Genomic DNA, 26,204 nt, shown 5'->3' on the forward strand with positions numbered 1-26,204 from the left:
ACCTTCTGCTGTTGTCTGTTCTATGGTCGGGTTATTGTCTCTTTGACACATTCCCCATTTCCATTCTCAATTTTATTTAGATTTATGCGGTTAATGTTAAAGTATATGCTGGTTTTTCAAGTAGATCTTATTATCAACATTGACCACGGCTGCTTCTGTCTAGAACTTATCATAAGTGAAATGAACTTTAACGACATTGCCGTGTACAGAAAATGTAATTCCAAGTATAACATATAAATGTAGTATTATTTTGAATACATTGTTAAATGTATTGCTGTCTTTCAGTTTGCCACGATTTTCTTAGTTTGATGGCTGACAGTTCCTGTTGATATCAATAATCTTTCAGCGAATGAATCTGAAATAAAACATTAATTAAAATATAATGTGCTATATATTATTTTTTATGTTTTTAGTTTCATATTTAAATCATATGTTCCCTAGTAAATGCGCCCATCCACGAAAACACATTATTGCAAAAATTTTGAATTAGTTTTATCTTTCCATAGTATATTTCTCCTTTGTGAATATTAAAGTCTTTAAAAATCCATAATATTTTCAACAATTTTTAAAACAGACGATTAACAAAACTGCACGCAGCTATTTTCGACAAACAATGTCACATTGTGACACAAATGTACCAGCTGACCTTGACAGGTGTTGAGAAAATAGGTAAGATTCGATTAATTTGTTGCAGGACATAAGTATAGTTCGACATAAAATTAAGCATTGGAATTTAATAGACATACAAAATATGATAGTGACTGGGGAGGATCACAAACATTGCAAAACATTAAATTTAATTGATGAATCTATAACCTTAAAACTTAGTACTCTTACCTTCATTATCTATATCCTTTTCTTCTTCGTCCAAAACATCAATGATTTTATCATGGCCATTCTTTTCGGCATACATAAGAGCTGTCCATCCATATATATATCACACTTGCTGGTATCACAATCATTGTTAATAAGAAATTTGACAAAACGCTCTCTCTAACATTCAACTGTACTCCAGCTCCTGCTTGATGTCCGGTTGCTCCGACATGTTTCTATCAGTGGTGTTTTACCGAAATAATTTATACAGTTGACTCCTGCGCCATTTGAAATAAGTGCTGTAGCTTTTGGATATTTCTGTCTGCGTATTGCCTGGAATAAAGCACCAGTCTTGTCATTTTCATCCTCGTTAGAAAATCCTGCTCCCATTTTACTGCTATGTATGATAGTCAGACAAAAATATTTTATTTTCAAACTGCACTTGTCCTCAAATTGGTTTGCCATATTACTTTGAACTTCAAGCTCTTTTATACTAGTACTTGATTTCATTCTGGTAAAGGGTCATCATTATCGCTATTCATTGGTAACCGACAAAATGTTATTATTTAGTCAAAAACTATTTAAGTAAAAGAATGACACACCATGCGGTTGCTTTTTTGGCACAACTTATCACGTAGAGACACAACTTTGTTTAGGCGGTATTTAGCACTTGTCCTCTAATTGAAAGATCACCTTTTTATATAAGATTTGTTTTGTTCATGTAAAAGGTCATCATTATCGCGATTGATTCATATGACATCAGTTATATTATTAGCAAAGACAAATTTTCATAGAGTCGAAGGACATCATAAACAACGGGTTAAGTATGAAATGTTTAAGAAAATGCCAAATTATAGAAGCAAATTTGTTAATTATCATTAATATATTTAGAAAGGAAACTGACACCTCTATGCAAGATAAAAATAAATCAGATACAAGTATAGCGACAACCACACATGCCAAAAACGATATTCACAATTAAAACCTTAATAAGCTCATGCATATAACTATAAATTTATCAGGTAAATATTCCCCTCTTTTACTCCAAAATCTGCATTCACAATCTTTACAACTTTGCAGTAATATCACAACTTTTGCTTTGAGTCCGTTCTACACTACTATTCCACATGCTTAATTCAATATGGACTACATAATCTCATAAAACAGAACTCTTTCTACAAAAAGGGAATCGTAGATACAAAATCCTTGTTTGAGGTGATGAAAAATCATACATTTTAAAGAACCACACTGATCCCAACAACAAATACACCAAAGATGATATCATCCAAATGCTGGACAGCATATTTGTTGAGTTCAGTGGATTGATATTTTAACAGACAGTCGGTACTCATTTGAATCAGAATTCATACAGAACCTCTTCAAAGACAAACATTAAAAGAAAGTTGCAAAGTTCTTTAATTTCATTTTCAGATAAAGTGTATATTGAACTGTCCTTTCACTCAATGACCAACATTTTTTCGAGTGCTTACATCTCATATATCTCAGTTATCTTTATGTTAAGGATGCTACCGAAACGAAAGGTCTGCAACCCTATAGATCTTTTCTTCTGTATTGACACAGATGGACGACTACAAACTAGAATTTATTACTAACGAACCTATTTTTCAGCAGTGACGTACACTCGTTCGAATCGTATGGCGAAAACATATCTCAATTAATATGTTACGCTCGTGCATGTTCACACCTTACGGATTTCATTAACAGGAATGTGCTTCTTGCACAAAAACTGCCCCTACAGAGCTATGATTTATAAAGACTGAAATCGCCATTAAATAAGTGTTACTTATACCATAACGAATTTGTGGACCGATACGATATGTCTGTGTCTAAACTCTTTAGCGACATGTTTTCGGGGTTTTAGATTTTTAGATACCAGAATATTAATTTTATTTGATCTTATGTAAATTAACCGATTATGCCCTTTCCCGACGGTGACTATTTTACTGATAGTGGATTCCAATGGCGGGTGATGCATGCATAGCCGGAGACGCTTACCCTGTCGACGCATCCGGTATCGTCAGCATGTAGAATAACCAAGTGCTTCGAACAATCCAAAATCAGACCCATATATCAAAAGTATTTGTTGCACGTTCACTTAAAAAAAGATATTTAAAATTTCTAGAAATTACAGAATGCTATAAACGTGAATATTTTCAGTTTGATATTTTTTTACATATTGTTATTCACGTTTACGAAAGAAAAAGACCTGTTTCAATTCGAATAACGGTTTTGAAAGTTATGACAACTTTCATCAATATTTCCAGTCTTGATAGTTTATGGCGCAGATGACTGTACAGTTTTACCATATATACCTGACTAGATCTGAAGCATTAGCTATTAATTTTGAACAGCTTCCGTCATAAGATATGAGACATAGTGAGTTTCGTGTAGTATTTCTTATTTCAAGGCCATCAGATAGACTATGGGCTTGACTTGTGTTTTCTTCACATATTTATAGTTTACATAACATTTTGTACAGTACTCTTCATTTTAACAGCATTAATCCAAGAAAAAAACCTTTAATGTAGTTTCGGTAGGCAATTAATACTTCATCAACTTTAGTGTTTTCCTTAGGTTTGCTTCTCTTTAATGTTTTACATAACGTCTCTGATAAACATGTGTCGAATAATACTGAAATAGCTGACATAGATAACAGTGTACAGCTGTCTTGTCTTATAGATATGTTATTCCTTTACATATAGCAGAAAGTTATGGATCTGCTTAACCCTTCCGGAGCACCTTAGATCACCAAAGGTTTTTGATGGAGTTCGTATTGTTCATTCTTTTGTATTGTATTTTGTGTTTTTGTATACTGATGTTTGTCTTTTGCTCGTTTTTGTTTGTTTGTTGTTTTTTGTCATGTCATTGTCGGTTTGTTTTCGACTTATGTGTTTGAATATCCCTTTGGTATCTTTCGCCTCTCTTTTATGGCTTGTACATTAGTTTGTCTATTATTTTTTTATCTATTGATAATGGTATTTCACAATGCATTCTCGAAATATCATTATTCATTATCCAGTACTTGGTATGATGTAATTAGAGATATTATTTTAAAGCTTTATGCGTCAAACACTATATGTCTCCAGTGGTAAAAGTGCTATTTTTAACATTTACCCAAGGTGTTAACATTCATTCAATTAGACTTCTTATAAGATTACCACCTTCTTTTCCATGACCTGTTTTACTTAAAGAGTAAGCTGTTTATTAAGACAAAAATATCCTTGATGTGACCAACTCAATTTGTGAAAACTATCAATTGGTACTTGTCACACTTTCAATTTATGGCGAGCTTTTTAAATGTCAATTGGTTCTTGTCACATAAATGGCTTATAAAATGTTTGTATAACTTTATTAAACTCTTTTTGCAAAAATCATGGACAGTCTTCAAAACTCTGCAAAATGAAACCTTCCTTAACCCAACATTTAAAAAATAAAACATTTACGAATTAATATATGCTTATTATTGAATTTAAGATGGTAAGGAGTTTGTAGAAAGATATATATAGGTATTATAGAACTAAATGATACTTTTGGATTTGGGATATTATTTTATCATTGTATGCGTTATACAAAAAAATATGAAAACAATACTGAATTAATTGCATGCGTCCGAAGGACAATATATGCCTCCAACGGTTAAAATGCTATTTGTAACATATCAACAACGACCTGATGTGTTGACATTTATTGAATTGGGATTGTGTAAAAACACATTTTTTTTCATCAAGCTGTTTTTAGACAACAATCTCCGTTGTAGAACCAACTCAATTTGTGAAAACTATCAATTGGTACTTGTCAAACTTTTCAATCATAGCAAGCTTTTTAAATGTCATAAAATATGTCGATATAATCAGTTCATATTTCTGAGAAAAATGCAAAAATCATGGATCGTCATTAAAACTCTTTAAAATAATATCTTCCTTAACACAAAATTTAAAAAAGAAGACTTTTACAAGTAAATATATCCTAAGTCAGTTTAAGTCTTAGAAAACATGACTTTTTTACCGGCTTGTTATTGGCTTTGAACTAGTTTTTAGTAACTGGGAGTTGTCTCAGGTCTGTACTTTGTGTCTTTTGTGTTTTTGTTAATTGTTTTTGTGCTTTATATCGATATGATGTGTTAAGCCCTTTTCAACTGATGTCTTTAGTTTGTTCTTATGTTGTGCTGTTACACAACTGTCCTAGATTAGTCATTTGGTCTCTGATGGAGAGTGGTCTCATTGGCAATTATACCATATATTCTTATTATTATAATTTGATTGAATATAAGATGGTAAAGAGGTTTTACTTCAATACAAAAGAAACTTTATAAACCAATAAAAAAATATTAATTTATTAAAAGATAGTTTCATTTAAATGTAGACACTTTCACTTCAATTAACAGTTAATGCTTACTCTTTGGTAGACGTCATAACTTACAATCTGCATTCAGGTAATCACCAAATAACTGGTAAAAAGATCATCTAAAATAAATTACAACGAGGTTAATATGATCAGGAACCCAGGACTGGGAATAAGGAACCTGACAAGGGTGATGAGCCAGGAGTAGAATGTTCAGGAACAACGTGAGGAGGGCGGGGAAAATTAAAAGAAATGACAAAAACGAGTCAGGGTAACCCGATGATCAGGAATAAGGGGCAACCATTTGACATTCTATGGGAATATTCTATTCCTAGCCGTCGTGCAGAATCAATTTTGGGCAATGCAAAATGAAAATCTATATTTCTATATAAAAAAAAAATATGTGGTATGATTGCCAATGAGACAACTCTCCACAAGAGACCAAATGACACAGAAATTAACAACTATAGGTCACCGTACGGCCTTCAACAATGAGCAAGCCCTTACCGCATAATCAGCTATAAAAGGCCCCGAAATGACAAATGTAAAACAATTCAAACGAGAAATCTAAAGGCCTAATTTATGTACAAAATAATGAACAAAAAACAAATATGTAACACAGAAACAAACGACAACCACTGAATTACAGGCTCCTGACTTTGGACAGGCACATACAGAATATGGCGGGGTTAAACAAGTTTGTTATATTCATTTTCTTTATTTTGTTGGTAGGATATTTATTTCACCTACTCGCAAGGACCGAGATTTTGAAAAAAAGGTTAGGTTCGTAAGGGTTTGTGTGTCTTTTTCGTTCCTTAAGGGACATGTGCCGTTGCATATTATATTTAATCAGTTATGTTTAACCAAGCGTTGCTACTACCTTAATGTACATGCTTGTATTGTCTGTGAAGCTCATATTGTTTTAGCCAAGATATAAGAGAACATTTTATTTCATAATCAATACTCTTCAATACATGTTCTCTGTTTTGAATTTCGTTTAACCTGCAATTTGTCCACCATCTTGTTTCGATATAGGTCGCTTATTAAGAACATAAAACTGACTACATTTAAAAATATCTGACTGAAAGACCAACACAAGAGTTCAATACATGAACACATTGGAAATATATGATTGGGTGTCATTATTTATATGATTTCTTCGCCCGGTGTAATTTGATTTATTGTGTTCTCCAATCCACACATGTATCATGATCTAACATATATAATTCCGATCAAATCAGTTTTAGGGGCAGTTTTGATCTTGCTGTGAAGTTTTAGCGTTTGCTCGATATATATATAGATCATGTAGATACCATCGCTGTAACTTTGAATGGAGAACAGCAATAACAGTGTCGATCGTTTGTGTTTTGTGTTTTTTTTTTCATGGCTAGAACAATTTATTCAGTGGTTGTCGTTGGATCATGTCTGTCATATTTGTTCTTCGTAAATTGTTTTGTTATAAATTTGGCCGTTAGTTTTCTCAATTGAATATCCATTTTTTTCATGTCGGGGCCTTTTATAGCCGACTATGCGGTATTGGGTTTTTTCACATTGTTGAAGGCCATACGGTTGCCTATAATTGCACACATCCATTTCAGTTGAACTTAGGTGGATACTTGTCTCATTGGAAATCAAACCACATCTCCTTATTTTTATATAAATGAGGTGAACATAAAAAGCAAAATATTTCCACTGTCCAAATGGATGATTTATTATCATCTTTAACGAAACAAAATTGAAAATCAAACAGTCATTTAGAAAAGCTGATTCGTATTTCCCTTCTCTCAAATTCACCACGAAATCACTTATATAAAACAAGAAGATGTAGTATGATTGCCAATGAGACAACTCTACACCAGAAATCAAATGACGTAGAAGTTAACAACTATATATATGTAGGTTACATTCCTTGGCGTAAATTCCAGAAAAGGATACAGAATTAGGTAAACTGGCATTTAAGATATTAAAACACATTTCAAAGTGACAATTTCATTCCTATATTTGACTACAAAAGTTACCGTCTTCAATACAAACTGACTACATGCAATGTGAGATATATTTATAAACGAGTGCCACATGTGAGGCAGGATCTGCTTACCTTTTAGGACCACCCGAGATCACCCCCGGTTTTTGTTGGAGCTCGTGTTGCTCAGTTTTTAGCTTTTCTATATGTAGTGTTTTTATAGACTGCTGTTTATGTTTTATTTTTTTCATTTATTGCCGTGATCTTGTCAGTTTCTCTTCGACTTATGTTCTTTTGGTATATTCTTCATCTTTTGTTTAGTTACTAAAAGGGATTTGATTTACGGTTGGGTTGCTGTCTCACAGAGATATAATCCAACTCTCTTTAATTCATAGTGTATTCTCGTGGCATACTACTAATCTTGATATATAGATGACATGTGGCGGTTTAACTAGGTTTTTTTATATTTCAAGCATTCCCTTTTTTACTTTCAAATACGCACAATGAAATTTCCATCACAATAGATACTCGTCATAAAAAGGAGAAGAAGAAGAATTTTTTATTCCAATTAAGGCCATGACATGACAACAACGTCAATAATCCGACATTGAAACAAATACAGTTCAATAAAATCAAGCGATATAAAAAAAAAATGTTTTTATAAGATACGGCTTTATTTATTTCTGAATATTATAATGAAAGTACTTTAGTTAACTGTGTTTGTAGGCAATAGAAAGTGGTGAAAATTCTAAAACAAAAAATCTATCTCTATCACTATGGCTCAGGAAATACTATCGTGCCATCCAATGACCGAAAACGTCATCCGTGTACTTTATTCTTTGTTTCTTTACATGTTCAAATATTTCTATACATCTTATTTAAAATGTTTCAGATACCGTTATCAGTAGATTTTTGTAAACCACACATGTACGAAGTCATAACAGATTCTAGCGAGTTTAGGATTATTTCCAAGTTTTCCAAGAAATCTTAAAAATTCGATTAAAATAATTTAATTTTTCGAATGACTTTCTGTCAAGTGTCTAAAAAGAATAATACTAAAGTATCAAAATTAAAATTATACTTGTTTATTTTCCTGCTAAATTTCATTTATCATATCCTAAACTAGCCATCAAACAGATTTTTAAGTATGAAACTTTTTCCCTGTTTATACTGGAATCCGATAGGAAGTCCATCTTAATCAGGCTGAGAAATTAATATCTAACGTAATATTAAGAAATTTGAGTATATCGCAAGAATTGTACATGCTAAAATCTCTTTAAAGATATGAGGCTTACAATTCGGATGACCAGATGCTCCTTTCGTCACAGTCTTCATTATCTTTTTCCCTAAAAAATAGCGTTTTCATTTCAATTTATTTTTCAAATCCAGTCAAGTCTATATGGTTAGAGAATTGACAGGCACCGATCATCCGGGAATTTAACGATTTCCTAAGGCTATGAATGACATACCCCTATTGTAGTGAAATAGGCGTAAAAATTTCCCCGTTTGAAATTTTGAAAAATGTTGAACAATGAATAGGTGTGCCGGATATTTAAATACGCAGCCACGTCTGTCAGAATGGGTGAAGAGAGTACCACGTTCTCAGCACGTTAAAACCCTTGCACCAACTCATAGGTTGCCTGTTGCAAGGCTTCATTTCTGTCCCTATCTAAAATCCCTGATTTTCCAGTGGTAATTCTAATTTCCCGCCTAGTCGACTCCTATTACAGTACCTACCTATCGTAATTATTGTTAATATGTTCTCGTCCTGAACAGGCATGAAATATTTGCTTCTGGACGTTTAGAAAAATCAATCAATCAATGAAGGTGCAGATAGCGGGATGAGTGGATAAAACTGTTGCTCAATCTTTTCCTTTCCCGTGTAGCGTTTTGTTGCCTGTTGTTTGTCTGTTAGTCTGGTTGTACTTTTTAGTTTTTATTCAGTGGTTTTCCTCTCTCTTCGACTTATGTTTTTTTTATAAACCCCTTGTTATCATCTATCACTTTTCTAACCTTTCTGAAACTGGTCGACATTTCATCGTTTGTTTATTTAAATTTTGATATTTTGTTATAAAAATAGTTATATTGTAACAACCTTGTAGTTTCATACTACCAAAAAAGGTCAAACTGACTTCATGCCGAAGTAACATTTAAGAAATTTTAGAAAGGAGTGCATGTTTGAACGCAATCAAGAAGCAATGAAATCAATCAATCAAATAAACAATCGATCGAAAAAGGATTCATTTTAGAACTCGATTTCGCGGAAGCCTCGTGATATGTTTGATTGTGAATGGGGTTTGGGTGCCCGAGTGGTCTAAGTACTTCATTACAGTGATCACATTAAGTCTATCAACTCTGAGGTAGTGAGTTTAACCCCGCTTGTAGTGAGGAGTGATCGATTCCGATCTTTGATGACAAGGATTGCCAAATTGATTGTGTTCATGTCTATTTTATTATTTTTATCATTATTTTTATAAGCCGTGTTTGTCTAAACTGCATGTGTATTAAGAATAAAAATATCTATTGGTCGAATTAAGTATCTTTGGTGTAAACATGAAACGTTCTGACATCAACAAAAAATATAATAAGATTTAATAAAATTCTTCAGCAATGAAACTACAAACTGTATGCTTAGTATATAATATGGATGATTATCTATTGTTGAAAAATGTATATTGTCTACTATACATGTGCTAAAAGTTATAAAGTTTTCTCTGTACCAAAAGCACAGAGATGAGAATTCAAAACGTCAATTTCAATAGAACTGTTGTAAAATGTAACATCAAGTATAAACAATATTTAGTATTACTTTGAAAATACATTGTTAAATGTTATCATTGCTATCCTGTCTTTCAGTTTTTCTCAATTTTCTCAGCTTGAAGGCAGCTTACAGTTGCTGCTGATATCACCAAACTGATTCTTTTTTCGTGCGAATCTGAAAAAAAAATCTTAGATAACAATATGCGTAATTACTGTATATTACTTTCTCATTAAATTAGTATAAGTCCTATAGGCCCTATGGTCCCTAGTATATCTGGAATTCTCTGTCAGAATATTAATGAAGTATTATAGTTTAATCTATCCTTAAGTCTGATTCTGAATCACCTTTGTAAATATTAAAGCATTTGAATTTCTATAATTATAACATTATTATTTGGAAGAGTTATTCTATTACACATGTACGGGTTGCTTTTTTTTGCACAACTCCCGGCGTATAGACATAAGTTGGGCTTTTGAATGTTTTGAGACCGAGACTTCAGTTGGTAAGATTCGAATAATAATTGGAACGAAATAGCTATTATTGGCCACTGCAGCATCGTGAAATGTCTTTTTCAATTTAAAAATCGCCTGAACCAATCTGCACGAAACAGTTTTCTTGATAAACCTTCCTATTGTGTTCTCTTCGTTAAAGTTTGGCAACAGAAAGTATTTCAATGACTGGGAGAGTTCACAAACCTAATTGCAAATACTCAATTTTAAAAGTGTTTGTCAAGCCGATTTTCATTTAATAAATGTAAGTTCTTAAAACTTATAGTACTTACCCTCACTACTTATTACCTTTTCTTTGTCATCCAAAATATCAATGATGTTATCATGGCCATTCTTCTCGGCATACATAAGAGCTGTCCATCCATATATATCATACTTGTTGATATCACATTTTTTTGTGACAAGAAATTTGACAAAACGATCTCTATCGTAATTAACTGTACTCCCTCTCCTGTTTGATGTGCGGTGGCTCCAGCCGGTTTCTATCAGTGGTGTTTTACCGAAGTAATTTATACAGTTAACTGCTGCACCTTTTACAATTAGATCTGTAGCTATCTGAAATTGCTCTCTCCGTATTGCCTGGTATAAAGCGCCAGTCTTGTCATTTTCATCGTCGGTAGACAATCCTGATCCCATTTTATTGATATGTTTATGATAGTCAGACAAAAATACTTTATTATCAAACTGGACTTGATGTGCAATATTACTTTTAACTTCAGGCTCTTTTATACTTGATATTATTCTGATAAAAGGTCATCATTATCACATGTAGATCATTGCGACAAAATGCCATTATCGAGTCATATATATAGACTTTTAAAGTAAGTCAAGTATGGACATTCGCACGAGGTTACTTTTTAGGTACAGTTTATGACGAACAGACACATTTGTATTTAGGGTTGGTTTAGAGAATATAAAATCTTAAATCAAATTTAATAGTAAGTACAATGAAGAAGGGTTTGCCATATCACAGTAGGTAAAGTGTCCGGCTGGGATCGTGTTTTTTTTTTGAGTGATTTCATCGGGTTTTTTCGAGTGTGACGTTGTTTATTGAATACATTGGATATGTCATTGAGTTTATCATCAGCTCAGAAGTCAGTAATTCGATACTGACATGATTTATAACAAAACTTTCTAAAATTGTTTACCTCAAACGGGGGACTGGGGAATAGAAACATGGTCACTTAGGTCCTCTTCCGACCAGCAGTAAAAGCCTTGCTAAAGTCGGACGTCTGTTTGGCCGTGCGGTATGTTAAATTACGCAGCTACGTAGGCGTGTAGAGAGAGTCCCACGCTTAGTGCACGTTAAGAACCCTTGCAACAGCTCTTTGAAGGGTCCGTAGGTGGCCACATAGGACACTGGACGTTAAGCAACCAACAATCATGGCAAGCATTTGAAATTGTCCGTTTATAAATTAAAAAATTATCAAGAAAATAAGGTTTTAACGCCATCAGGCAAAGTTGGCCTTAGATGGATTTTGTTATTTTTATAGGTCCTATTGGTCATAAAGCATAAACTTTATTTATAATGTGTTGCTTTCATCTTTTATTAGATATTCCATTCCATTCAAATGTTATTGTATTTTTTTTTCTATTTTTTTGGAGGGGGAAGCCTCTTGTAGTTGGATATTTAGGTTTATGTTTTTCTGATTTTTTACTCACTTTCCTTATAGTTTTCTTGCTCCTATGTTATTTCATCACTGTAGTATATATCAAACATAAAATATTATTGACTGGAAAAACAAAGGTAGCATGAAATGAAATTGAAAAGATTATGAGTCCTTGTACTCGGTTCTTAAGACCGTTTTGAAAATGACCTAGTGATTTCTTATAAATCGTTAAACTGCAAGGTTATGGTAAAAAATTTTCAGAACAGAAAATTATCCGGCATTAACTATTGAAAAGGGTTAAATATAATCAACATGATAGTAATATGTTTTTGTGACTTATTAAGAATATGTAATATTGTCCTTCGCTAGCCTAAATTACAGTTACAAACTAGAAAAAGTCGGTTTTTAAGCCAAAGAATGTCATCTTTCTTATTCATATTTTCTTCAAAAAACCCGGACCATTTGTTGAAAAACATGGACGTTTCAAAATATGCTCTCGAATATATGTCAAAATCACAGTGACACTAACACTGGTGTTAAACTGATAATCGTAACTGGAATTACGACGATCTCAATATGGCTACGGCAGAAATAGGTAAAATCTTTTCAATGATTTTTCTCAAATGTAGCCCGTTGTTGGCAAGAGTTGCGCAGCTGCAAGGTTTTTCTATACCATTACATCATATTTAAATCGTAACGGTGCACTATAATTTTCTAAGCGCTTAGAAAATTGCCGTCGAAAAATTCGGGATGATAATCGTGATTCGATGGCATTTTTCTTGTTTGATAATCTTAATTTCTTTAACTTTGATAGTAACTGAAAAATAATAAATGTGTCTTTCAGCTTGTCAATGGTATTTTGTGTGTAAAAACGGCAATGTCCAGTTAAACGATGACATTAACGCGCAAAATAAAAAATAATGAAGCAACTTACAGGTTAATATTTAGGACAAATTTACTTACATGTATATATATCTCGATTTATAACTGACAACAATATGCATAACCTTTTAATATATACATGTACCTGTTGAAGATATGGAAAATGAAGCAGTTGTCGAGTCAGTTATTGTGGTAAATAGATAATTTGAATTCTTTCAAAGTTTCAATGTTGTTTTTTGCGTTTAGGATTTTTTTGGAAGTGGGGAAAGGGAGGGGGTATAAGCATTATCCCACATCCCAAAAGTGCAATCCTTTCAAATGAAAGTCCCGTATACCACATTTCAATATGCCATATGTTTTGCCTGAAATATTGTATATATCCAATCGACTAAATCAATAAAAAGGGCAAGTTAACCTCCCCTATCTCAATATTTCCTATACCACGGGGTTGGCTGTGGGTAACTTCCTATATAAATATATAAGTTATAACATGGATCAGATTTTTGGTCTTCGGCAATATATGAAAGGGGATATTTTTTTTAAATTTCAGCAGCACGCCAGAAGTGACACCACCCCTTCCCCAGTGCCTTATACAGACCTCATTTATCATAATATCGCTGTCAGTTTTGAGTTCCCTGTTGTTTATATTCGGGAATGGGTCCACAAATTATGTAAAAGGGAAATGGGGGGGGGGGGGCGGGGTGCTATACACTGAACGTTTATACTAAATTTCTGCGAGAAATGAACAAAATTTTCCATCAGTTACTTAACTGCATTATTGGATTTAACAGTTGATACTTTGATTGGTGGATATGAGTTTTCATTTTGCACTTTTCCTTATATTTCAATAGAAATACATATAGTTTAATTTTGGAATGAAATGTATCCCGGTTAAAATAGACGTTCATATTTTTCAAGTGAATTCACTTTTGTTCTGTTTTACACTAATATTTTATATGATTTTAAAAATTAAATTCAAATATTTTGATTAAATACCCATGTATTTTAGGACGTTTCTTTAAACAGGGTGGATGGTAAAGGATCTAGAATAGTTACCAGTTTATTATTACTATTGTTTATTGTTACTTGTGTTTATTGTTCCTTGAGTTTATTGTTCTGTGTGTTTATTTTCCATGCGTTTATTGTTACTTGTGTTTATTGTTACTTGTGTTTTTTGTTCCTTGTGTTAATAGATAATCAAACAAATATTTTGTGCTTCAGAAAAATGCATGACAATTATGAAAGGCTAATTTTTGTTTTCATTTGATAGAAAAGTACTTAGTATATAGTAATTATGCAAGTACAAAAATGTTCTTTGTTACCTTCAATATTTTTTCTCTACAATAACCTCCATGCATATGTATGCAGCATATTTTTCATATACCAAGTATTTATGATTTCTTGAATCAGTTTGTTTCTAATATGGCGGAATATGCGCTATGATTTCTTAAAGTTGCAGTCATTCTTTGAATAAATATAGCTTGTAAGGTAATTTAAGGCCACATCAATTTGATTTCTTGATCTTCGTGCTTTTGGCCAAACTATTAAAGAACACAAATCCATGTTTGCCAATGAGCTCCACGTCACCATGTGCTTAACTCCATAACACACAAAGCATTCCAACTTTTCTCTACTCTTATATTATCATTAAACGTTTTAAGGATGTCATATTATTAGAATGCCAAACTAAATTGGTGTTGTTAAAATTTATAGTTATTTTCTGAGATATCGAAATGTCAGTGACGGTCATGAAGTTGCTAAGCATTTTTATAGTATTTATGGGCTATACAACTTCTTACACATTCAAAAAGGTGTGACATTTGTTTTCAAGTCCGTATTTAAATAGAATACCAAACAATATTTCTTTTTAACTCTAAACATGAAGAGATCATGATGACATTTTTTAAAAATTTTCTCCCATATTTTGTGACGGTCCTAGTTCCTGGAGTTTACAGTATTTTAACGTAGTTCGTGTTTCAAATTTATTGAAGCTGGTTTTTTTATGATATATACTAGTATGTAGCTGTTAACATTAGAACTATTAATCATATATGCACAAAAAGAAATGTCATAAGATGTGGGAACGTTTTCGTGATTAATTCATCACCATATTTTCATCATATGCTATTAGATAGACGTTTTTCGTGTCAATACCAATCAAACACTACCCAGTTATGATTATCTTCTTATTTATTAATACCGAAATAACGATTATCATTTTTGCGAGTTACGATTATCATCCCGAATTTTTCGACGGCAATTTTCTAAGCGCTTAGACAATTATAGTGCACCGTTACGATTCAAATATGATATAATGGAATAGAAAAACCTTGCAGCTGAGTAACTCTTGACAACAACGGGCTACATTTAAGAAAAATGACTGAAAAGATTTAATCTATTTCTGCCGTCGCCATATTGGGATCGTCGTAATTCCAGTTACGATTATCAGTTTAACACCAGTGACTAACTAATACTTATCATCCTCATTAGTTAAAGAAATATATATGTCCTTTATTAATATGAAAATAGTAGCATCTATTGTACCAATGCATCAAATCGATAGTGAGTATAAGTCGATTGCCAGTTGTGCTTGTAGTCAAATTATGTCCGTCGTGTGTTGCGGTCATTAACTGTAGCAACGTTCGGATATTCTCTGACCGATTCATTAGGGAGCGCCACCTTACGGTATAAAAAATAAGCGCCATTTCGAAAAACGTGAGGTAATAATGATTTTGGGTTTACCATTCCTTTAATTTCTTGAGATAATATTCTTTATGTAATGTGCTTTTACTTTAGTCAAGCTGCATACATTTACGGATAATTGACATATTCAAGTGAGGTGCACACTCAGTAGAAAAATATATTGAAGTTGGAACGCGAGGAATTTAATCGCATAGCAACATTTTATTCCAAATCTATACCAAACTTCAATAACATAAAATTGAGAATGGAAATGGGGAATGTGTCAAAGAGACAACAACCCTACCATAGAACAGACAACAGCAGAAGGTCACCAACAGGTCTTCAATGCAGCGAGAAATTCCCGCACCCGGAGGCGTCCTTCAGCTGGCCCCTAAACAAATATATATACTAGTTCAGTGATAATGAACGCCATACTAAACTCCAAATTGTACACAAGAAACTAAAATTAAAAATAATACAAGACTAACAAAGGCTAGAGGCTCCTGACTTGGGACAGGCGCAAAAATGCGGCGGGGTTAAACATGTTTATGAGATCTCAACCCTCCCCCTATACCTCTAGCCAATGTAGAAAAGTAAACGCATAACAATACGCACATTAAAATTCAGTTCAAGAGAAGTCCGAGTCTGATGTCAGAAGATGTAACCAAAGAAAATAAACAAAATGACAATAATACATAAATAAGAACAGACTACTAGCAGTTAACTGACATGCCAGCTCCAGACTTCAATTAAACTGATTGAAAGATTATGTCTTCATCATATGAATATCAGGCACAATCCTTCCTGTTAGGGGTTTAGTATCATACCATCATAACATATATGAGAAGAACATAACCCGTGTCATGCCAACAACTGGTTTTTAAATAAATGTGTTTAGTGCCGATGCAAAGACCCTATAAGTGAATCAATATTAACGCCAAAATATGCAATCTTTAATGACCTGACAACAGTATCGTAACTATATCCCTTCTTAATAAGTCTATTTAAAGATTTTGTTAGCTTCAGAGGTGAATACTGACATTTTTGTGCTTTATAAAGAATATTTCCATAAAAAATTGGATGTGAAATACCTGAACGTATAAGAAGTCTGCATGTTGAGCTATATTTACGAATGATGTCCTTATACCGATGATAAAATTTAGTAAATGTTTTGACTAGTTTGTGATATCGAAAACCCTGGTGTAATAATTTTTCAGTAATACATAAATTTCTCTCGTTAAAATCTAAAACATTGTTACATACACGAGCGAATCGTACAAGTTGAGATATATAAACACCGTAAGATGGTGACAAGGGAACGTCACCATCTAAAAATGGATAATTAACGATAGGAAATGAAAAATCATCTCTTTTATCATATATTTTAGTATTAAGCTTTCCATTAATGATATAGATATCAAGATCGAGGAAAGGGCAGTGGTCATTGTTAGTATTAGCTTTATTTAAAGTAAGTTCAACAGGATAAAATTTCTTTAGTATACATACTGAAGTCGTCATTATTGAGAGCCAAAATATCATCCAAATATCTAAAAGTATTATTAAATTTGTGTATCAGATGTTGTTTCGATGGGTCTTTGCTGATTTTTGTCATAAATTGTAACTCATAGCAATACAAAAAAAGGTCCGCAATAAGTGGTGCACAGTTAGTCCCCATTGGAATTCCGATAACCTGACGATATACGGAATCTCCAAAGCGAACAAAAATGTTATCTAGTAAAAATTCAAGGGCATATATAGTATCAAAGCATGTCCAATTGACATAGTTTTTTTGTTTATTGCTACTAAAAAATGACCTAAAAGAGTTTGAACATATATATTCACATTCTGACTTTTTAAATGCCCATTTAATTAGGTGTGTGAATTTTTTCTTAATGAGAATGTGAGGCAATGTGGTATATAGGGTAGAAAAATCAAAACTTTGAACAGATTCAAAATCACCAATATATGCATGTAATTTATCAAGTGCTTCCAACGAGTTCTTGACACTCCAAAAGTAATTAATTCCACTATTTTCGAAGGCCTTATTTGAACAATTTATTATCAGGTTTTTGATTGTACCAAGTGTACTGGTAAGAAGAATAGACAATTTAGTAGTGGAACAATGGCTTGAAGACGAAATAAATCTATATTTGTAAGGTGTTTGGGTAGCTTCGGAAGCCAATACATAGTTGGGACTTTCATTGTATTTGGTTCTGCTTGTAAAGCGGTAGCTAAAAGTTTATGTTTGTTACAGATGTCGTTTTCTGAAAATGGAGTCAGTTGGAATGTTGGTGAATTGGTGATTTCTTTTTTCAGAACCTCAATGTAAAATTTACGTCAAACAATAATAATATTATTAGCAGCTTTATCGGCCGGGACAAAAACAAATTCCTTGGCTAGTTCTTTTAGTTTATGTTTGATACGAGAAATAGGTTTATTGTGGTTATTGTTAAGAGTAAAATGTTCTTCAAAATGTTGAATACGTAAATCAACTATGTTCATTACTGAATTAAAAAAAGAGTCCAAAGATTTTTTGTCAGCTTTTTCCCGTTTTATCCATTTCAAACAGTAAGTATGGAGTGAGTCGTGGATGATATTATGACACTCATTCCAATTAATAATTGACGGGGACGATATTTAGGTCCTTTACTGAGGAATGATTTTAACTCTCGGTCTTGAACGATGTTAAGATCTCCTGTTATAACATGGGAAATGGGTCCATAAATGTATTCGGAATTACTGCAATTACATGAAGTAGGTGTATTTTCACTGATATTAACATCTTTACACAATTGGTTATAATTAAACACAAATTTCCGGGTAGATTTCTTGTAAATATAACAAATAAGAGGGAGCTCAGTATTATCAAAATATCCCGGAATTTGTTCTTTAACAGAATGGTCGTTAAAAATACCGGCAATATTTACAAAATCAAAACCTTTATTGACATACTTTATTTTAATAAACTGTTTTTTATGATCTTCAGGGCGATCAATTTTGGGAAACAGTTTAGAATAACAATATGCCATTATAATTTGAACGATTTCATACTTAGGACTGCTATATGAAATTGTGTTGCAATCCTGCTTTTCTCAACTTCGGTATATTAAGAAAGAAATGATAACATTTGTGATTTTGTGTTTATTTTTTTATTATTATTATTATTAACCAGAACGTTTTCTTGAGAATTAATAATCAATAAAATCAATGCTAAAAACGTCAAAGAGATCCAGTTTTCAGTGTTTAGAAGTTGGGTAACTTGTGTCACCCAATGTGAGCATCAAAACAGAAAAACTTTTTATAAAGTTTATTATTTATTACAACATATAATAGCATATATTACAATCTGACAATAAAAACACCCAAATGTTATCATCGAAAATCCTGTCAATACTGAAGCACAAGACTCCAGGTGGATGTTAAACTGAGATGTTACCATTGACAACTAACATAGATATAAGAAGATGTGGTATGAGTGCCAATGAGACAACTCTCCATCCAAGTCAAAATTTATAAAAGTAAACTATTATAGGTCACAGTCTACTAGCAGAGGTACTGACCCCATTTTTTGTCGTATAGATAAACAAAATTGATACCATGTGCATGGCATGTGTTTCTGCAATGATTTCATTAAGTATAGTCAACGCCAAGAGTTAATATCCTCACCAAACATAAAACATAATAAAACAAATCAATTTAGTACAAAGAGGAATGTTTAATATTTTAAGTTCTAAGAAACTTTTTAAATCAAATTATTCGACTAAGAATTAAGTGTTGCATCCAAACAAATAGCGTTATCCACAATTTTCATGAAAATTCTTCGAACCTTTTCTTTTTTCTTAAGAAGATGTACATTGTTGCATGTCACCGCAAAGTGACAAACAACCAACTCAAACTAAAAAGTAGATTTTTAAGGTTTACAGTCATTCTTCAAAAAGATGTTGTTTTTATTTCAAACGTAAACATCTTAATTTTCAGGTGCCTTACCAAAAAACAGAGACTGAATAGGCAAATAATTAGCTTTGAATAGACATGATTCGTTTGACGTAATTTAAAGCAATAACCAATGAACCAAGGAAGGAAAGTGTGCTTTAGATTTATGCGGTTAATGTTAAAGTATATGCTGGTTTTGTTTTCAAGTAGATCTTATTATCAACATTAACCACGGTTGCCTCTGTCTAGAACTTATCATAAATGAAATGAACTTTAATGACATTGCCGTGTACAGAAAATGTAATTCCAAGTATAGCATATAAATGTAGTATTATTTTGAATACATTGTTAAATATATTGCTGTCTTTCAGTTTACCACGATTTTCTTAGTTTGATGGCTGACAGTTCCTGTTGATATCAATAATCTTTCAGCGAATGAATCTGAAATAAAACATTAATTAAAATATAATGTGCTATATATTATTTTTCATGTTTTTAGGTTCATATTTAAATCATATGTTCCCTAGTAAATGCGCTCATCCACAAAAACATATTATGGCAAAAATTTTGCATAGGTTTTATCTTTCCATAGTATATTTCTCCTTTGTGAATATTCAAGTCTTTAAAAATCCATAATTGTTTCACGAATTTTTAAAAGAAACGATTAACAAAATTGCACGCAGCTATTTTCGACAAACGTTGTCACATTGTGATACAAATGTACCAGATGACCTTGACAGGTGTTGAGAGAATAGGTAAGATTCGATTAATTTGTTGAGGAGGATCACAAACATTGCAAAACATTAAATTTAATTGATGAATCTATAACCTTAAAACTTAGTACTCTTACCTTCATTATCTATATCCTTTTCTTCTTCGTCCAAAACATCAATGATTTTATCACGGCCATTCTTTTCGGCATACATAAGAGCTGTCCATCCATATATATCATACTTGCTGGTATCACAATCATTGTTAATAAGAAATTTGACAAAACGCTCTCTCTCACATTCAACTGTACTCCAGCTCCTGCTTGATGTCCGGTTGCTCCGACATGTTTCTATCAGTGGTGTTTTACCGAAAAAATTTATACAGTTGACTCCTGCGCCATTTGAAATAAGATCTGTAGCTTTCTGAAATTTCTCTCTGCGTATTGCCTGGAATAAAGCACCAGTCTTGTCATTTTCATCGTCGTTAGAAAATCCTGCTCCCATTTTACTGCTATGTAAGATAGTCAGACAAAAATATTTTATTTTCAAACTGCACTTGTCCTCGAATTGGTTTGCCATAAGTCTTTAAACTTCAGGCTCTTTTATACTTGATTTCATTCTGGTAAAAGGTCATCATTATCGCTATTCATTGGTAACCGACAAAATGTTATTATTGAGTCAAAAACTATTTAAGTAAAAGAATGACACACCATGCGGTTGCTTTTTTGGCACAACTTATCACGTAGAGACACAACTTTGTTTAGGCGGTATTTAGCACTTGTCCTCTAATTGAAAGATCAGCTTTTTATATAAGATTAGTTTTGTTCATGTAAAAGGTCATCATTATCGCGATTGATTCATATGACATCAGTTATATTATTAGCAAAGACAAATTTCCATAGAGTCGAAGGACATCATAAACAACGGGTTAACTATGAAATGTTTAAGAAAATGCCAAATTATAGAAGCAAATTTGTTAATTATCGTTATTATATTTAGGAAGGAAACTGACACCTTTATGCAAGATAAAAAATAAATCTGATACAAGTATAGCGACAACCACAAATGCCAAAAACGATATTCACAATTAAAACCTTAATAAGCTCATGCATCTAATTATAAATTTATCAGGTAAATATTCGTCTCTTTTACTCCAAAATCTGCATTCACAATCTTTACAACTTTGCATGAATATCTTGATTTGAGTCCGTTCTACACTACTATTCCACATGCTTAATTGAATATGGACTACATAGTCTCATAAAACAGAACTCTTTCTACAAAAAGGGAATCGTAGATACAAATTCCTTGTTTGAGGTGATGAAAAATCATACATTTTAAAGAACCACACTGATCCCAACAACAAATACCCCAAAGATGATATCATCAAAATGCTGGACAGCATATTTGTTGAGTTAAGTGGATTGATGTTTTAACAGAAAGTCGGTACTCATTTGAATCAGAATTCATACAGAACCTCTTCAAAGACAAACATTAAAAGAATGTTGCAAAGTTCTTTAATTTCATTTTCAGATAAAGTGTATATTGAACTGTCCTTTCACTCAATGACCAACATTTTTTCGAGTGCTTGCATCTCATATATCTCAGTTATCTTTATGTTAAGGATGCTACCGAAACGAAAGGTCTACAACCCTATAGATCTTTTTTTCTGTATTGACACAGATGGACGACTACAAACTAGAATTTATTACTAACGAAGCTATGATTTATAAAGACTGAAATCGCCATTAAATTAGTGTTACATATGCCATAACGTATTTGTGGATCGATACGATATGTTTGTGTCTAAACTCTTTAGCGACATGTTTTCGGGGTTTTGGATTTTTAGATAACAAAATATTAATTTTATTTGATCTTATGTTAATTAACCGATTATGCCCTTTCCCGACGGTGACTATTTTACTAATAGTGGATTCGAATGGCGGTGATGCATGCATAGCCGGAGACGCTTACCCTGTCGACGCATCAGGTCTCGTCAGCATGTAGAATAACCAAGTGCTTCGAACAATCCAAAATCAGACCCATATATCAAAAGAATTTGTTGCACGTTCACTTAAAAAAAGATATTTAAAATTTCTAGAAATTACAGAATGCTATAAACGTGAATATTTTCAGTTTGATATTTTTTTACATGTTCTTATTAACGTTTACGAAAGAAAAAAACCTGTTTCATATCGAATAACGGTTTTGAAAGTTATGACAACTTTCATCAATATTTCCAGCCATGATAGTTTACGGCGCAGATGACTGTACAGTATTACCATATATACCTGACTAGATCTGAAGCATATGATATGAGACATAGTGAGTTTCGTGTAGTATTCTTATTTCAAGGCCATTAGATAGACTATGGGCTTGACTTGTGTTTTCTTCACATATTTATACTTTACATAACATTTTGTAGAGTACTCTTCATTTTAACAGTATTAACCCAAGAAAAAACCTTTAATGTAGTTTGGGTAGGCAATTAATACTTCATCAACTTTAGTGTTTTCCTTAGGTTTGCTTCTCTTTAATGTTTTACATAACGTCTCTGATAAAGGTTAACAACATGTGTTGAATAATACTGAAATAGCTGACATAGATAACAGTGTACAACTGTCTTGTCTTAAGGATATGTTATTCCTTTACATATAGCAGAAAGTTATGGATCTGCTTAACCCTTCCGGAGCACCTTAGATCACCAAAGGTTTTTGATGGAGTTCGTATTGCTCATTCTTTTGTATTGTATTTTGTGTTTTTGTATACTGATGTTTGTCTTTTGCTCGTTTTTGTTTGTTTGTTGTTTTTTGTCATGTCATTGTCGGTTTGTTTTCGACTTATGTGTTTGAATATCCCTTTGGTATCTTTCGCCTCTCTTTTATGGCTTGTACATCAGTTTGTCTATTATTTTTATATCTATTGATAATGGTATTTCACAATTCATTCTCGAAATATTCATTATCCAGTACTTGGTATGATGTAATTAGAGATATTATTTTAAAGCTTCATGCGTCAAACACTATATGTCTCCAGTGGTAAAAGTGCTATTTTTAACATTTACCCAAGGTGTTAACATTCATTCAATTAGACTTGTTTTAAGATTACCACCTTCTTTTCCATGACCTGTTTTACTTAAAGAATAAGCTGTTTATTAAGACAAAAATGTCCTTGGTGTGACCAACTCAAAAACTATCAATTGGTACTTGTCACACTTTCAATTTATGGCGAGCTTTTTAAATGTCAATTGGTTCTTGTCACATAAATGGCTTATAAAATGTTTGTATAACTTTATTAAACTTTTTTTGCAAAAATCATGGACAGTCTTCAAAACTCTGCAAAATGAAACATTCCTTAACCCAACATTTAAAAAATAAAACATTTACGAATTAATATATGCTTATTATTGAATTTAAGATGGTAAGGAGTTTGTAGAAAGATATTTATAGGTATTATAGAACTAAATGATACTTTTGAATTTGGGATATTATTTTATCATTGTATGCGTTATACAAAAAAAAATGAAATCAATACTTAATTAATTGCATGCATTCGACGGACAATATATGCCTCCAACGGAGAAAATGCTATTTGTAACATATCAACAACGACCTGATGTATTGACATTTATTGAATTGGGATTGTATAAAGACTAACACATTTTTTTTTCATTTTTGATCAGGAATAAGGGGCAACCATTTGACATTCTATGGGAATATTCTATTCCTAGACGTCGTGAAGAACCGTTTTTGGGCAATGCAAAATGAATATCTATATTTCTATATAAAAAAGAATATGTGGTATGATTGCCAATGAGACAACTCTCCACAAGAGACCAAATGACACAGAAATTAACAACTATAGGTCACCGTACGGCCTTCAACAATGAGCAAAACCCTTACCGCATAGTCAGCTATAAAAGGCCCCGAAATGACAAATGTAAAACAATTGAAACGAGAAAACTAACGGCCTAATTTATGTACAAAATAATGAACGAAAAACAAATATGTAACACAGCAACAAACGACAACCACTGAACTACAGGCCCCTGACTTTGGACATACAGAATATGGCGGGGTTAAACTAGTTTGTTATATTCATTTACTTTATTTTGTTGGTAGGATATTTATTTCACCTACTCGTAATATATAGATCATGTAGATACCATCGCTGTAACTTTGAATGGAGAACAGCAATAACAGTGTCGAGTGTTTGTGTTTTGGTTTTTTTTTCATGGCTAGAACAATGTATTCAGTGGTTGTCGTTGGATCATGTCTGTCATATTTGTTCTTCGTAAATTGTTTTGTTATAAATTTGGCCGTTAGTTTTCTCAATTGAATATTCATATTTTTCATGTCAGTGCCTTTTATAGCCGACTATATGGTATTGGGTTTTTCACATTGTTGAAGGCCATACGGTTGCCTATAATTGCACACATCCATTTCAGTTGAACTTATGTGGATACTTGCCTCATTGGAAATCAAACCACATCTCCTTATTTTTATATAAATGATTTGAACATAAAAAGCAAAATATGTCCACTGTCCAAATGGATAATTTATTATCATCTTCAACGAAACAAAATTGAAAATCAAACAGTCATTTAAAAAAGCTGATTCGTATTTCCCTTCTCTCAAATTCACCACGAAATCACTTATATAAAAAAAGAAGATGTAGTATGATTGCCAATGAGACAACTCTACACCAGAGATCAAATGACGTAGAAGTTAACAACTATATATATGTAGGTTACTTTCCTTGGCGTAAATTCCAGAAAAGGATACAGAATTAGGTAAACTGGCATTTAAGATATTAAAACACATTTCAAAGTGACAATATCATTCCTATATTTGACTACAAAAATTACCGTCTTCAATACAAACTGACTACATGCAATGTGAGATATATTTACAAACGAGTGCCACATGTGAGGCAGGATCTGCTTACCTTTTAGGACCACCCGAGATCACCCCCGGTTTTTGTTGGAGCTCGTGTTGCTCAGTCTTTAGTTTTTCTATATGTAGTGTTTTTATAGACTGCTGTTTATGTTTTCTTTTTTTCATTTATTGCCGTGATCTTGTCAGTTTCTCTTCGACTTAAGTTCTTTTGGTATATTCTTCCTGTTTTTTTTAGTAACTGAAAGGGATTTGATTTACGGTTGGGTTGCTGTCTCACAGAGATATAATCCATTTCTCTTTAATTCATAGTTTATTCTCGTGGCATACTACTAATCTTGATATATAGATGACATGTGGGGGTTTAACTAGTTTTTTTTATATTTCAAGCATTCCCTTTTTTACTTTCAAATACGCACAATAAAATTTCCTTCACAATAGATGCTCGTCATAAAAAAGAAGAAGGAGAAGAATTTTTTATTCCAATTAAGGACATGACATGACAACAACGTCAATAATCCGACATTGAAACAAATACTATTCAATAAAATCAAGTGATATAAAAAAAAATGTTTTTATAAGAGACGGCTATATTTATTTCTGAATATTATAATGAAAGTACTTAAGTTAACTGTGTTTGTAGGCTATAGAAAGTGGTGAAAATTCTAAAAAAAAAAAAAAAAGCTATTACTATCCCTATGGCTCAGGAAATACTATCGTGCCACCCAATGACTGAAAGCTTCCTCCGTGTACTTTATTTTTTGCTTCTTTACATGTGCAAATATTTTTATAACTCTTATTTAAAATGTTTAAGATACCGTTATCAGTAAATTTTTGTAAACCACACATGTACGAAGTCATAACAGATTGTAGCGAGTTTAGGATTATTTCCAAGTTTTCCAAGAAATCTTAAAAATTCGATTAAAATAATTTAATTTTTCGAATGACTTTCTGTCAAGTGTCTAAAAAGAATAATACTAAAGTATCAAAATTAAAATTATACTTGTTTATTTTCCTGCTAAATTTCATTTATCATATCCTAAACTAGCCATCATACAGATTTTTAAGTATGAAACTTTTTCCT

At 32.3% G+C, this 26,204-nt stretch overlaps 1 protein-coding gene across 1 annotated transcript in view; it reads left to right on the forward strand.

Moving 5' to 3' along the window:
* Positions 1 to 15,579: 15,579 nt before the first annotated feature.
* Positions 15,580 to 26,204, forward strand: part of LOC127724696 (exportin-2-like) — a 114,966-nt gene continuing 104,341 nt past the window's right edge. Inside the window, exon 1 of the mRNA XM_052231779.1 lies at positions 15,580 to 15,620. The gene's annotated coding sequence lies outside the window, so the exon portion shown is untranslated. The remainder of the gene's footprint in view (positions 15,621 to 26,204) is intronic.

The sequence above is a fragment of the Mytilus californianus genome, unplaced genomic scaffold (assembly GCF_021869535.1).
Source record: "Mytilus californianus isolate M0D057914Y unplaced genomic scaffold, xbMytCali1.0.p SCAF_1, whole genome shotgun sequence".
Classification (NCBI taxonomy): domain Eukaryota; kingdom Metazoa; phylum Mollusca; class Bivalvia; order Mytilida; family Mytilidae; genus Mytilus; species Mytilus californianus.